This window comes from Motacilla alba, chromosome Z, assembly GCF_015832195.1.
Source record: "Motacilla alba alba isolate MOTALB_02 chromosome Z, Motacilla_alba_V1.0_pri, whole genome shotgun sequence".
NCBI classification, from domain to species: Eukaryota; Metazoa; Chordata; class Aves; order Passeriformes; family Motacillidae; genus Motacilla; species Motacilla alba.
In genome coordinates this window covers 64,194,544-64,206,394 of record NC_052046.1, presented here as the reverse complement: position 1 = coordinate 64,206,394, position 11,851 = coordinate 64,194,544, and positions in this window count along the sequence as shown.

The following is an 11,851-nucleotide window of genomic DNA, read 5'->3' as shown; positions in this document are numbered from 1 at the left end:
TGACACTGTCCTTGCGGTTTTGGATGAAAGTGAGAATGATAGCATAACTTGGAATGGGAGCAAAGAGAGGATTTTATAGAAAAGTTAGGGAATTTGCTTTAGTCTATGCAATGCAGACATACAGGAGGTTGATGCTGAAGTAACAAAATGAAGTGCAAGAATATGGTTGCCTAGTTCTGGACTGAAATACTGTGCAAGCAATTGAGCAATGCATCATTTACAGTTTCCTTTTATCCAAAAACTAACTTCTCTTCCAGTGACTTAAGTGACTTCTCTTCTAATCCTGCCAGCAATGAGAAGCAATTTACATTGGTAGTAAAGGCTCCTCAATGAATTATTGCTTAATTAAAACACTAATATCTTATTTTGCTGAAAGATTGGTAAGAAAACATAGCAGCTGGCTGGAAGACTCTAGATTGTGAAATTTGGAAAACTTTTATAACATCTAGCATTTGTGTTCTCCATTTTCATATTTTTCCTCATTTTTTACTGAAATGATTGAGTATAGAAATTCTGTTTGTGAATATACATCATTCTACTGACAAAATTAATTGCCATTGAGGCAAATGCCAACATAAAAAAGTAAAGTTTCCCTTGCCACCAGGCTATCTGAAATCAGATGTTTATATGTTTGCAAAATATATGTTAGTAGCAAAGTAACATCTGTCAGTTGAAACAATGGCAACAATGGACGCAAAATATCAAATGAAATAATGCTAATAATAAATGTAAAATATTTGTTTTGCTGAATATTTTTTACATCTGAATAAAACTTTCTATAAGTTTAATTTGCCATGGAGCAGCAGAAAAATCTTTTAATAAATACGTTGCCTGGGTACTGAGGAGAAAACTATTGCTGGTCTCATAATGCCTGGGAACTGTTAAGTTAAATAGGAATCTTCCCCAAAGATAGCATTTTATAGGTAATCTTTCAATTCTGTTAGGTAAACATATTGCTTCCAGCACACTGGATCTGACAACAAGCTCTAATTGATCTGCTTTAGGATCCAAAGGAGAAATTATTTCAGAAACATAGCCAAATTCTGACTTCTGTGTGTGTTTATTTAGAGCCTTATCCTTCCTAATGATGGATTCTTGGTAATGCAAACGAAGTTTCACTGTGTTTTTTGAACTCAGAGTATAAGTAACTTAAACTCACTAACAAATGACATAGCAACAGTCCCGAAAATCCAGTTTATCCTAAAATAATACATAAAATATGTAAATTATACACCTACACTAAGATTCTCCTATTTTGAACTTGTCAGCTTATTATCTGTCTTGAAGATGCCATTGACCAGAAAGTCAAATGATATAAATTAAGATAGTGATATTGATATATTCCATTGATTTAGTTTACTATGGTTTATTGACTTGAATCTTCAGGATTTTTTAAACTGATCTCAAGCATAATAACACACTTCTAAAATAATGTTTCAAGCAGTGGTATTGGTCTTTTTATATTTACATTCTCCACTTCTGTTGGCTGCCCAAAGAACTCTTGTGAAATTGCACTGACTAATCTGGAAAAAAACCACGCAGTCTCACCTCCAGTTTCAAGCCAAGTGAAAACTGAAGAGATTTCTGACAGCAGACATGGAATGTTGAAAGAGGAGAAAATTATTGTGGCTAAAATATTTAGCTGACGAAATACTGGTATGAAGGAAGAAAATAAGCTAAATGTAGCACTACTCATAATTTGGGAAATCCAAAGACAGAGGCAAGAATAGCATTTTAAAAACACTGTTGAAGACTTTGTAGAAACATGTAATGACTGTATTTTAGTACTGGTGCAAAAAAATTATTTCTACTCCAGTAAAAACATAATGTATGTTTTCTACCATATTTTAGTCACATTTATTGCTGGTACACAAATAAAAAGAGAGCCCAACAAAATGAATAAAATTAATATTTCTGTAAGTGTTAGCAAGTGTTGACAAGATTGTGCTCAAAACTTTTCTGACATGAAAATTAAAATAGAGTTAGGGAACTGGCAGAGCAGAGATGAGAGGCCTTGAAGGGTCAGGCTGGTAGGCAGGTGTGGGTCATGATGCCATGTCAGCTGCTGATGAGAGGATTTGGTGCTCATTATATAGTTGCCATGATTTACATCTCATTTTCTTCTTGGCAGCCTGCCTGCCCTTTGAGGACTTTGCTTTGATAAAGTAGTCATGGACAGCATGGACAGTGTGCTGATTAACACTTCTTCTCCTGCATTTACACTTTTATTCTTTTATCAGCTATTGAAGAAAAGTTGGTTTACTGCATTTTCAGAGATAAAGATTCTGCTAAGCTCTGGAAGAAGAAATGAGAGATAGCAGGGACTAGAAGGAAAGAGGTGTTAATGTACTTGCCCAATGAGACCCTGGCTGATGTATCACTGGTTTAAGCTCTTAGAGCACCATGCAATGACAGCTAAAGAACTGATCTCTCCTTTTCCATACCTGCTAAAGAGCACAAAACCGGCTTTTAAAATACTTGCATAGTGCCCAAAGAGACGTTGCAATAGTTTATTTATGGTAATGGCCCAACCCTGGGCAAACAAATGGGCTAGTTTAATATGTATAAATAATTGTAAAATAAACTGCAGCAGAGGTGACTCAGAGTCTCAGAGCTTCTTTGTTTTTGCAGCAGCGAATCAGATCATCCACTTCAAGAAGTATCACCAGCAGTGGATGTCTGCTTTTCCTGCAGCATGAATCCTGTCATAGAGGCACATTTAGCCCTCTGAATGAAACATTAACAGAAAGACATAATGCTAGAAAGACAGAGTTTAGAAGAAAAACATTATTTCTTGTCAAGGAATTCCTTTGTGTTTCTTGTGAAAGTGTTCCTCTGTGCTCTCCCAAAATGCAGCTGAGGATGAGGACCTACTAGTTTCACTTGAACAAGATGAATATAGCAATTTTGAAGGTATTCTGTTATGCAAGAGGTTTCAAGGTACTGATTTCAAATTCCAGAAATAACAACTTTTAAAGTGGTATTCTTATAGCCAGTGGAAATACAATTCACATCCCTCACAAAAAAATCTCAAACCCAAACCCCAAATCAATAAGGAATAACTCTGAACTTTAGCATTAAGGTATTAGGACAGAAAAATACATTATTTCATTGCAGACACCAATTATGAAACATAGTTATAAAAAAATTACTATAAAACAGATTATCACTGTGTACAGCAGACCCTGATGTTCCAAAGATGAGTGGCAGTGCTTGCTGAAGTAGACTATTATTGGAACTTCTAGCCACTGTGTAGAGATTTGTGGAAGCAAACAAACTCCACAACTTCTGTGAAAGTTGTAAAGCTGGTATGTTTATTACAGTGGCATGTGGGAATCGTTCCCATTAAAATGACATGCACACCTCTGAGAACTGTGAGGCTGGAGGTGATTTTTTGCTCCCTCAGGCCTCCTGAAATTTTACAGTCTCAATGTGCCAGTGCTGAAATTGCTGCCTGGAGAATTCAGGGTGTTTATGGAGAAATTTGACCAAGCCACTCTTCAGTTGATCCTTAGCTATTGACAAGTGGTGACTAATAGCAGATAGGTTCATGGGCTGTTCTCCTGCCTATCTTTGCAATGTCCTTTTCCAAGTTACATAGGTGAAAAGATGATGGCAGCTTCTCCCCCATCACCCAAACTGAAGCCATCAGCTTTGGGTCTCAGAAGGTTTGTGGAAGTATGAATAGAAAATTAAAGGAAGAGCTGAACACAAGAGGTTTCTGCATGTCATTTTAGCTATATACAACTTAGACTCTAAATGTTAAAAGCATGTCATTGGACTATCAATGATTCCTTGATTAGAGGTCTAAGTGTGTTTCACCTAGAAGAAATATGAGCTTAACAAACTATTCAAAATTCAAGGAAGCTATTCCAACTTGGATCCCATAACCTGGTGATAGTAAGAAGGGCCTCTAGATGTGTCAAAATCTTCCCATGCCTTTCTGTTGGTGCCATGTCTCCTGACACTTCTGGTGGGTATGTTACATCCTCTCCTGGTGCATTTAGTGAGAAATCCTCTAATCCTTTTTCACCCTATAGCTCTTTTGTCACTCATCAGGCTGCTAAATAGATTGACTGTAAGGTTTTGGTTATTTAATCTTGTGTTGAATGCAGCCCTTTCTTTCTGCAAGATACTTTAACATCACATACTTTAATAACTGTACATGATGCAAAAATGTGAATATGATTTATTTGCTAGAAGGCCATCAGTTTAGCTTATTTCTGTATTCTCAGAGCTTCAGCTTCCAAAACAGGTAATCGTCAGCAAATTATGTAGCTATGACCAGGTCACTTTATTTATATGATCTGCAACAGAAACCTTGTTATTCCATTGCATTAGTCAGTATAAAAGTAAAAAAAAAAAAAACAAAAAAAAACCCAAAACAAAACAAAACAAAAAAAAAACCAACCAAAAAAAAACCCCAAACAAAACAAAACAAAACACCCCCCAAAAAACAAAAAAAAAAACCCAAAAAAACAACTAGTACAAAATTAGACTGTGTGTGAAGCAAATTTAAAATCTGATATATTCAATATCTCAATCAAAATTAAAGTGGAAATGTATTATTATGGTTTCTTGTGAACAACACCTATTATATGACTTTATGTATAAATTAATTGTATTTTTAATTATTGTGCTATGGACCTCTAAAGTGGTACTTGAAAATAAACCATTGAATGAAGAACAAACTTTTTTTGAATAAGTTGAATAAGTCACTTGACCATCTTTGCAAGAAATAAAAAAGTCTCGTCATTGTTTAACTTCATAATTTGGCCACTGCCTTTGTTAAGAGCTAACATACAAAGTTTTTGAGGTTTTTCTTCACTTACATGTGTTTGATACACTTCATGAATTATATCTACCTGCTGATCCTGGTACTCAGTGGACTGCTGAGTAAGTTAATTGCTTAATTTGTAGATAAAATTATTTGAACTCCAGTGCAATTGTTCAATTGACTTTGAGTTGTCAGGTTCTCCTGTTTTTTATTTAGAGCTTTTAATTTATATATTTGCTTCTTAACATTATTTTCAGTATTTTGTTGTTTTCTTGTTTAAAAGAAATAGAAAAGGTAATTAATACCTGCAAAGCTTAAATTTTAGAGTATTTTCTGTTCAAGTGTTCTGGTTTGAAAGCAAAACCAGTGAGAGACTCCCAGTTAGAAATACAATTTATTAGGAAAAGGAAAAGAAAAACCAAAATACATGCAATAATACAAAAGACAAACCACTGACAAAGTCAGAATACAACCTGACACCCTGCTGGTCAGGGTGTTTGTAGCAATCCAATTGGAATGGTGGCTGCAGTCCTCCTGGAGTGGCAGATGTGGTTCTGTTGGAGCAGTGATCCCGCAGAAGGGTGTAGTCTTCCTCTGAAGATCCAGTGGAAAAGGCATCTGTTCCTCTGGGAATCCAGCGGAAAGGCTGTTCTGGTGTCCCAAAAATGCAGATTATGTACAGGTAGGAATGCTTGGCTCCTCCCCCTGGGCAGAGCATCTCACAATGGAATGATGTAATTTTTATCAGTCATGCAGTGACACTCAATGGCCCATTAACAGAAGATCTCTGGAGGGAGGATTTGTTTGTGGAAGAATTAAAGAATACTGCCCAATTAACAGAAGGTAACTGCCACACTTCTAACAGATGGCAAATAGAATACATATTGCCTTGCAATCTAGGACATCAAGGAAACTTTTGAAGGCTTAATTTGTTAATAGATTTTTTGTAATAGACACATTTTATGGAGTTCTTCAGATTAATAATTTTCTTGCACAGATTTTTCATTTCGTAATATATATTAATACTGTTCACCTTTTCTATTCCACATATATAATTATCATGACTAGGCACATATAAAACTAAACCTATCCAAGAATGACTCATGGAAACTTTTTTAGCCAGGAGGATAAGTCAGTGAATGAAATCATACTAAAATCTCTTGGACAAACAGAAGCTTTATAAATTCAGAAAAGTGGGAAAATCCCTGAAAAAACCCAGGCAAGTTTAGGCTACATCAATAAAATCATGAGGCAAAATTGTGTAATTTTAGTTTTATTATACTTAATGTTAAAATTTTCTTTAAAAGCTAGAACAGTTGGAAATATTTGACATTCTGAAAATCAAAGCAACAAATTTAGAATTTATATATTTAGCTGCATATATACATGACATCTAGGCAGAAACATCTGCTAGTAAGAAGTTTTCATTAAATGTGTGGTTATAATTTGCAAGACTGCTACAACCACCCCATATAATCTTGATGACTTGAATTACAACGAATGTCATATCAACTGATCCATCCCTTAAAAAATAATGGATTTTCCAAAACTGAAACCATAAATTTCTTAGAAAAATGTGAGATTCAGAAAAGAGAAATGGGTCTGAGGTTTTAAGACCAGAGACATCAAGTCTCTGCCAATTTAATATAGAACTCAAATCTTATAAAAACTGATTTTATACTGTATTTTTCAAAGGTTAGCTATATGGACTGTACTTAGTACTGATTGGACTTTTGTAGCAGTATCTTTAAGATATTAGCAAGTTTCTTTTTCACACATTTCTGTCAGGGAATTTTTTTAACAGCCCAAATGTAGAGATTGATAATTTCTCTTTCTACATGCACGTTTACAGCAGTGTTCTCAGTTAATAAAGAGGACAAGTCAACTAGACTACTTCTAGACTAATAACTAGAACTCTGACAGAAGACAATTATTCCATGCCACTCCAAAATATGCACTTTTTTTTCTGCTGTTGAAATATTTGTTTATGTAACAGAGCACAGAATCACACAGTGGTCAAATGAGGCAGGGACCTCTGGAACCAGTCTGGTCTAACAGCCTGCTCAAGCATCACCTACAACCAGGTGCCAAAACCATATCCAGTCATCATTTTAACATGTGTAAGTATGGACACTCATACACAACCTCTCTGAGAAACCTGAGGCAGTGCTTGAGCATCCTCACAATGGGCAAGAATTTCCTGATGTTCTGACTACATCTTGTGTCTCAGTTTGTGTCTGTTGCCTTTGATCCTGTCACTGGGCACTACTGAAGAGTCTGGCTCTGATTTCTCTGCTTCCTCCCTTCAGGTACATTGATAAGATCCCTGTCCAGAGCCTACCCTTCTCCTGGCTGAAGGGTCCTGTCTATTTCAGCCTTTCCACATAAGAGAGATTCTCCAGTTCCTTCAACATTGCAGTGGGCCTTCACTGCACATTTTTCATCTCAATTTCTCTCTTGCAGTGGTGTGAACTGGACACACAGCTCCATGATGAGTAGAACTTACCTGGGGATAAAACCAGTGAAGCAGATTTAACATAGAGGGTCTGTGTATTTTTACCTGCAATATGAACATTATATATAGATCAAATTCACTGCTAAAAAAACCGAACTGTCATTATGGTAAGCATAGTATGTTAGACAGAAATTTTGTGAATGTTCCTGCTCTGGATATGCAGAATTTACTGTATATCATAAAACTTTACTAGCTGCCTGCCACTAGAGGCCATCTATTTGCTGATGAAACAAACAATGAAACAGATCCAATTTGATTTGGCTTTGTTCAATCTGTGAACCAGGGAAAAAGAAAAGAGAAGAGACTTCCCAGTTTTAGAAAACACTGAAACTAGTGTTTCTGAAAAGAAATAATTCATTCTTCTCTATTGATCTACTTATTAAATTCCAAGGGTAGGAAAAAACCTGGAACTTAATGTCTGAAAAAATCAATTACTCTGGTAGTGGTAGTAGTATGGTATTAGGTAACAGCCCTGAGTATGTTTACAGCTCAAAAAACATCAAGGTTACAGAAAGTAGGTGAGGTTTGACTGAAAGTAAAAGATTATGGCATTGAGACAAAAACAGGAGAAGCCTTAAGTTTCCATATTGAGGCATATTAGTTAAGCAGCTTAATAAATTATGGGCATAACTATAGGTATTAATTGTAGGATATCACTTTAACCCTCTTAGTATCACTAACCTAGTAATCAAACAAGCACACACTTAAATGTGTTTCACTTCAGGACATGCTGGCTGGACTTCCCAAGAATTAAAAGGGGATGCCTTAAAAAGATTCAGGAAAATAACTCCTTTGTTATATATTCAAAATAGGAAAGTTTATATTGCTTCCTTAGGCCCATGTTAGTGTCACAATTAGGCACAGTCCAAACTAAAAGCTACATTGCTGTAATTTAAGTAGACACAAGACTCTAAACAAGCACTACTGTGGCGACAGAAGAATACGATTTCCCTGAGGCACAATGGGATTTGGAGATACCGTCAGCTACTTAGATCCTACAGGAGAAGTGTACATAGCTGTAGGTTTGCTTTTTTCACTTTAAAAGATACTAGGGTGTTCAAAAGGAGACCAAAGCAGATAATTTTTACATAAGTAAGTAGAAAACTACACATAGGCAATAAAAATGTTATTTTTACATTATTTGAGAACAAACACACCATCAGGATTGGCACAGGATTAAGATCTTACTAGTAATATAAAAGAATTATAGTCTAGAGAGAAAATAACTAATATATGAAATTCCTAGTTCTACAAGCCAATCAGGCAGGCTAATTTCTATTTCATTCTCACTCTCTCTGTTTACTAACATTCCTCTTCAAAACAGGAAATACACTTGGCAAAAGTGCTAGCTGCATTTTTAAATAGCAAAAAGTATGTAAAAATTCAAGACTATTTTTTGTAACTGAAAAAAAAAATTAGAAAGAAGATGCAAGAGGAGATTCTTCATTAAAATAAAAAGTAATATTGTTTTTTCATAGTATTCTTTGCATGAATTCTGACCCAGCCCAAACAGCAGAAAATTACACAGAGAGAGCTAGTAGAGACAAAATAACTAAAAGAGGAGGATTTTTATCAGTGGCAAGGTATCAGAAATAAAGTTGTGCAAGCATTTGAAGTCGGAAACATTCAGCAAACACTCAAAAGCTGGAAACTGTATTCTGAGGAACCCAGGTAATCTGCTTTGCATCTTACCTTATATTGGTAGAGTTGAAGGAAATATTGTGCTGACAAAATGTTTTACTGAGTGTCTGTGAGATAATCTTGCAATAAGAGAGTGGGTCTGTGCTCCAGTTGGCCTTTATATGAGAGGGGATGGCCTTGAGATCCTTGAAAAAAAAATATTTTGAATATGCATTTTCCCCCCATCTGCCTTATCTGATTGCAAAAACTCAATCTCTCAAAAATCAGAGATTGGCAGTTCTGAGACTTCATAATGCAACCAATATTTCTTAAACATAACCACAGGTATTATCTAGCATTCCCATGACTGCAAGAAATGTGACATGGCATGATGACATGCAACTGGACAACCATGAATTGTGAGGGTGCAGACTCAGTAGCTGATCAAACACAATACTGTGAAGTTAGGAAATGCCAAAATTTTATAACTCTTCCACAAATTTAGCAATTTTTTCTTTAAAATAGTTGTTTTCTTTAAAATAATGTCTCTGCAAGGTATGCCAGTATAAATTTTATTATATTCTTCTGTAATAAATGTCCTTATTTTCCCCCTAGAATATGGTTTCCTATTCCACCTTTAAACTTAGGGTCAGAAAGGGACTTCCTAGTTAATCAGTTCTCATTTCTTTATCCTGGTTATAACTTGATCGAGCTGCATTTGGAATTTTAAAATTCTGTAAAGCCATTACAAGTTTATTCCAAAAACTCACCTCTACTGAGGATTAAAAGGCTTCTAACATCAAAGAGAAAATTGATTAGTTGGAGAAGAGAAAATTAATTGTAGCCAGTTTGCTCATTTGTTCTGAAAGTGTCTGTCACATTCTATCTTTTTCCTTATGGTCGCATATTTCATGAAGCGCTTCAGCTTTTTATATTGAACAAGCTTGTTTCGTTCCCCTTTTTGTAGAAAACAAACTTCTCTGTAATATTTCTGCACATTTTATCCTGCAAAACTGATTTCATCTGAAGCTGAGGATGGAAGTGGTACACTATATAGAATAACATAGAAAAGAATTTTAGCAGGTACCTCTGACTTCAATACACATATAAACTGTTGGTCATATTGGCCCTTTTGATGAGCATCTTTGGTCTAGGCAAATACCTCACCAAATTCACCTCATAGTCTTTTATTTTTTTTTTAATCTGAGCACTCTAGATACTATCACAGAACGCACTCATATTTTGCCATTTTCAGGCAGGCTTTGTATCCAGTCTTAAATGCCAGGAACTTAAACTTCTGTTATGGCTTTAGATACTGTCTCAGAGTAAAGCAATTTATAAAACTGGTTAAATCTTCGCATTTCTCTGTAAATTGCTTTCGGGGACATAGGCAGCACAAAGACACATTTTATTCTCTGTCTCTCTCTTCCTGTCCCTGTAGGTGGCTCCTAAAATCGGTATTCTTCTAAGTTCAACCCAATTTAATTTCCTTGATTATTCAATTCCCTATTTAATTTTCAGATTAGATTTACACTGGGTGCCACAATGCTACTCTCCTCCCCAGTTTTCTTAAAAAAGTTGTTGGCTTCATCTGAACACACATTTTTTTCACACCAAGCTCCACCACCTTCTCTTTTTGCCTTCCATTCTGCCACCTTCCTGTGGTGGTAAGACAATACCACCAATTAGTAGAGTGACAACTAGATGAAGGTAACAACAAACCTAGCTGATCTGGCAGATCAAGGGAGGTTTTCATGTCTTAGTAGCAGTATAATAATTAAGCAATTTCATGGGTTACTCTTACTATACAAGCATGTAGGCACTCTAGCAAAGATCAGGATGTTATTTCAAATGACATATCCTACTTTACTATAATTAGGAGGATATAAAAGAAAAAAAAAAAAAAAAAAAAGGAAACACAAAAAGAAGTTCCTTTAAATAGGTGTGTGTGCCAGCTGGTGTGCCAGCTGGTTTAGGCATACTCTTAGACCTCTCATGAAGCTGTTAACGGGGGTATATCCTGATAGACACTTGAGGAAACAACATTCTGGATTAAAGCCTGAAATTACAATAAATTTCAGGGCTTGGGATCATCAGTGACCAGCAGAGGAACGCTTCACTGGGAAGCAGCTTTCTGCATGCCTGTGGGCTTGGGAAGGTGACTTCTGACTGTGGGTGTGGGACAGCACCTTGGAGGGACCCTGGGGTGGACGAGGAGGAAGGTGGAGAAGACCCAGGGAAGTCCATAGCCCTCCAGTTCTAGCCACCACATACTGTCCCTACAAGATGCCGCAGAAACATCTATAACAGCTGATTTTCCATTTCCAACCTATCAGAATAAATAGAAACATATTCTCTCGTCTAACTTACGTGTTTTCTTTTTACAGAAAAATGTCCCCATTAGGTTTCTGTGTTGTTATATAAATACTGGAAAATGTGTGCTTGTATCTAAGCATAGTTGGGAATTTAAGATGATGCCCTGGCTTTCACTCTGAAACCAAAGTCACTGCTGATGTTTCTGGTTTCAATACTCTTTCTCTTGATTCTAAAATGTCTCGGACTCTTTAAAGGGGAAGAACTTTTCAGGACTGTCTTGTACTGCCCAGAGATGAACCTCAGTGGTGAAAGCTCACTGTCTGGATCCCCAGACTCTCTCCCAGTTATGCTTGTGAAGATAAGTCAATTTATATGAAATGCAAACAAACTCAGATTTTCTTATGCCCTCGACAAATTCTCATAATTGATGTCTGCAACTGAGTCAATGTGTTCAATGACTGGGAACTCCAGCAGGTAGAAACTTTCTGAGGAACTGGAAGAGAAAAACATTTCAAAAGGATAGCATCTGCAAATGTCCAGAGCTTTTGTTATGGGCAAATCATGTTGCCTCAAGTGGGAAAGTACTGTATCTGGTAGGTTTTGCAACTTTTCCCTTTTTTGCA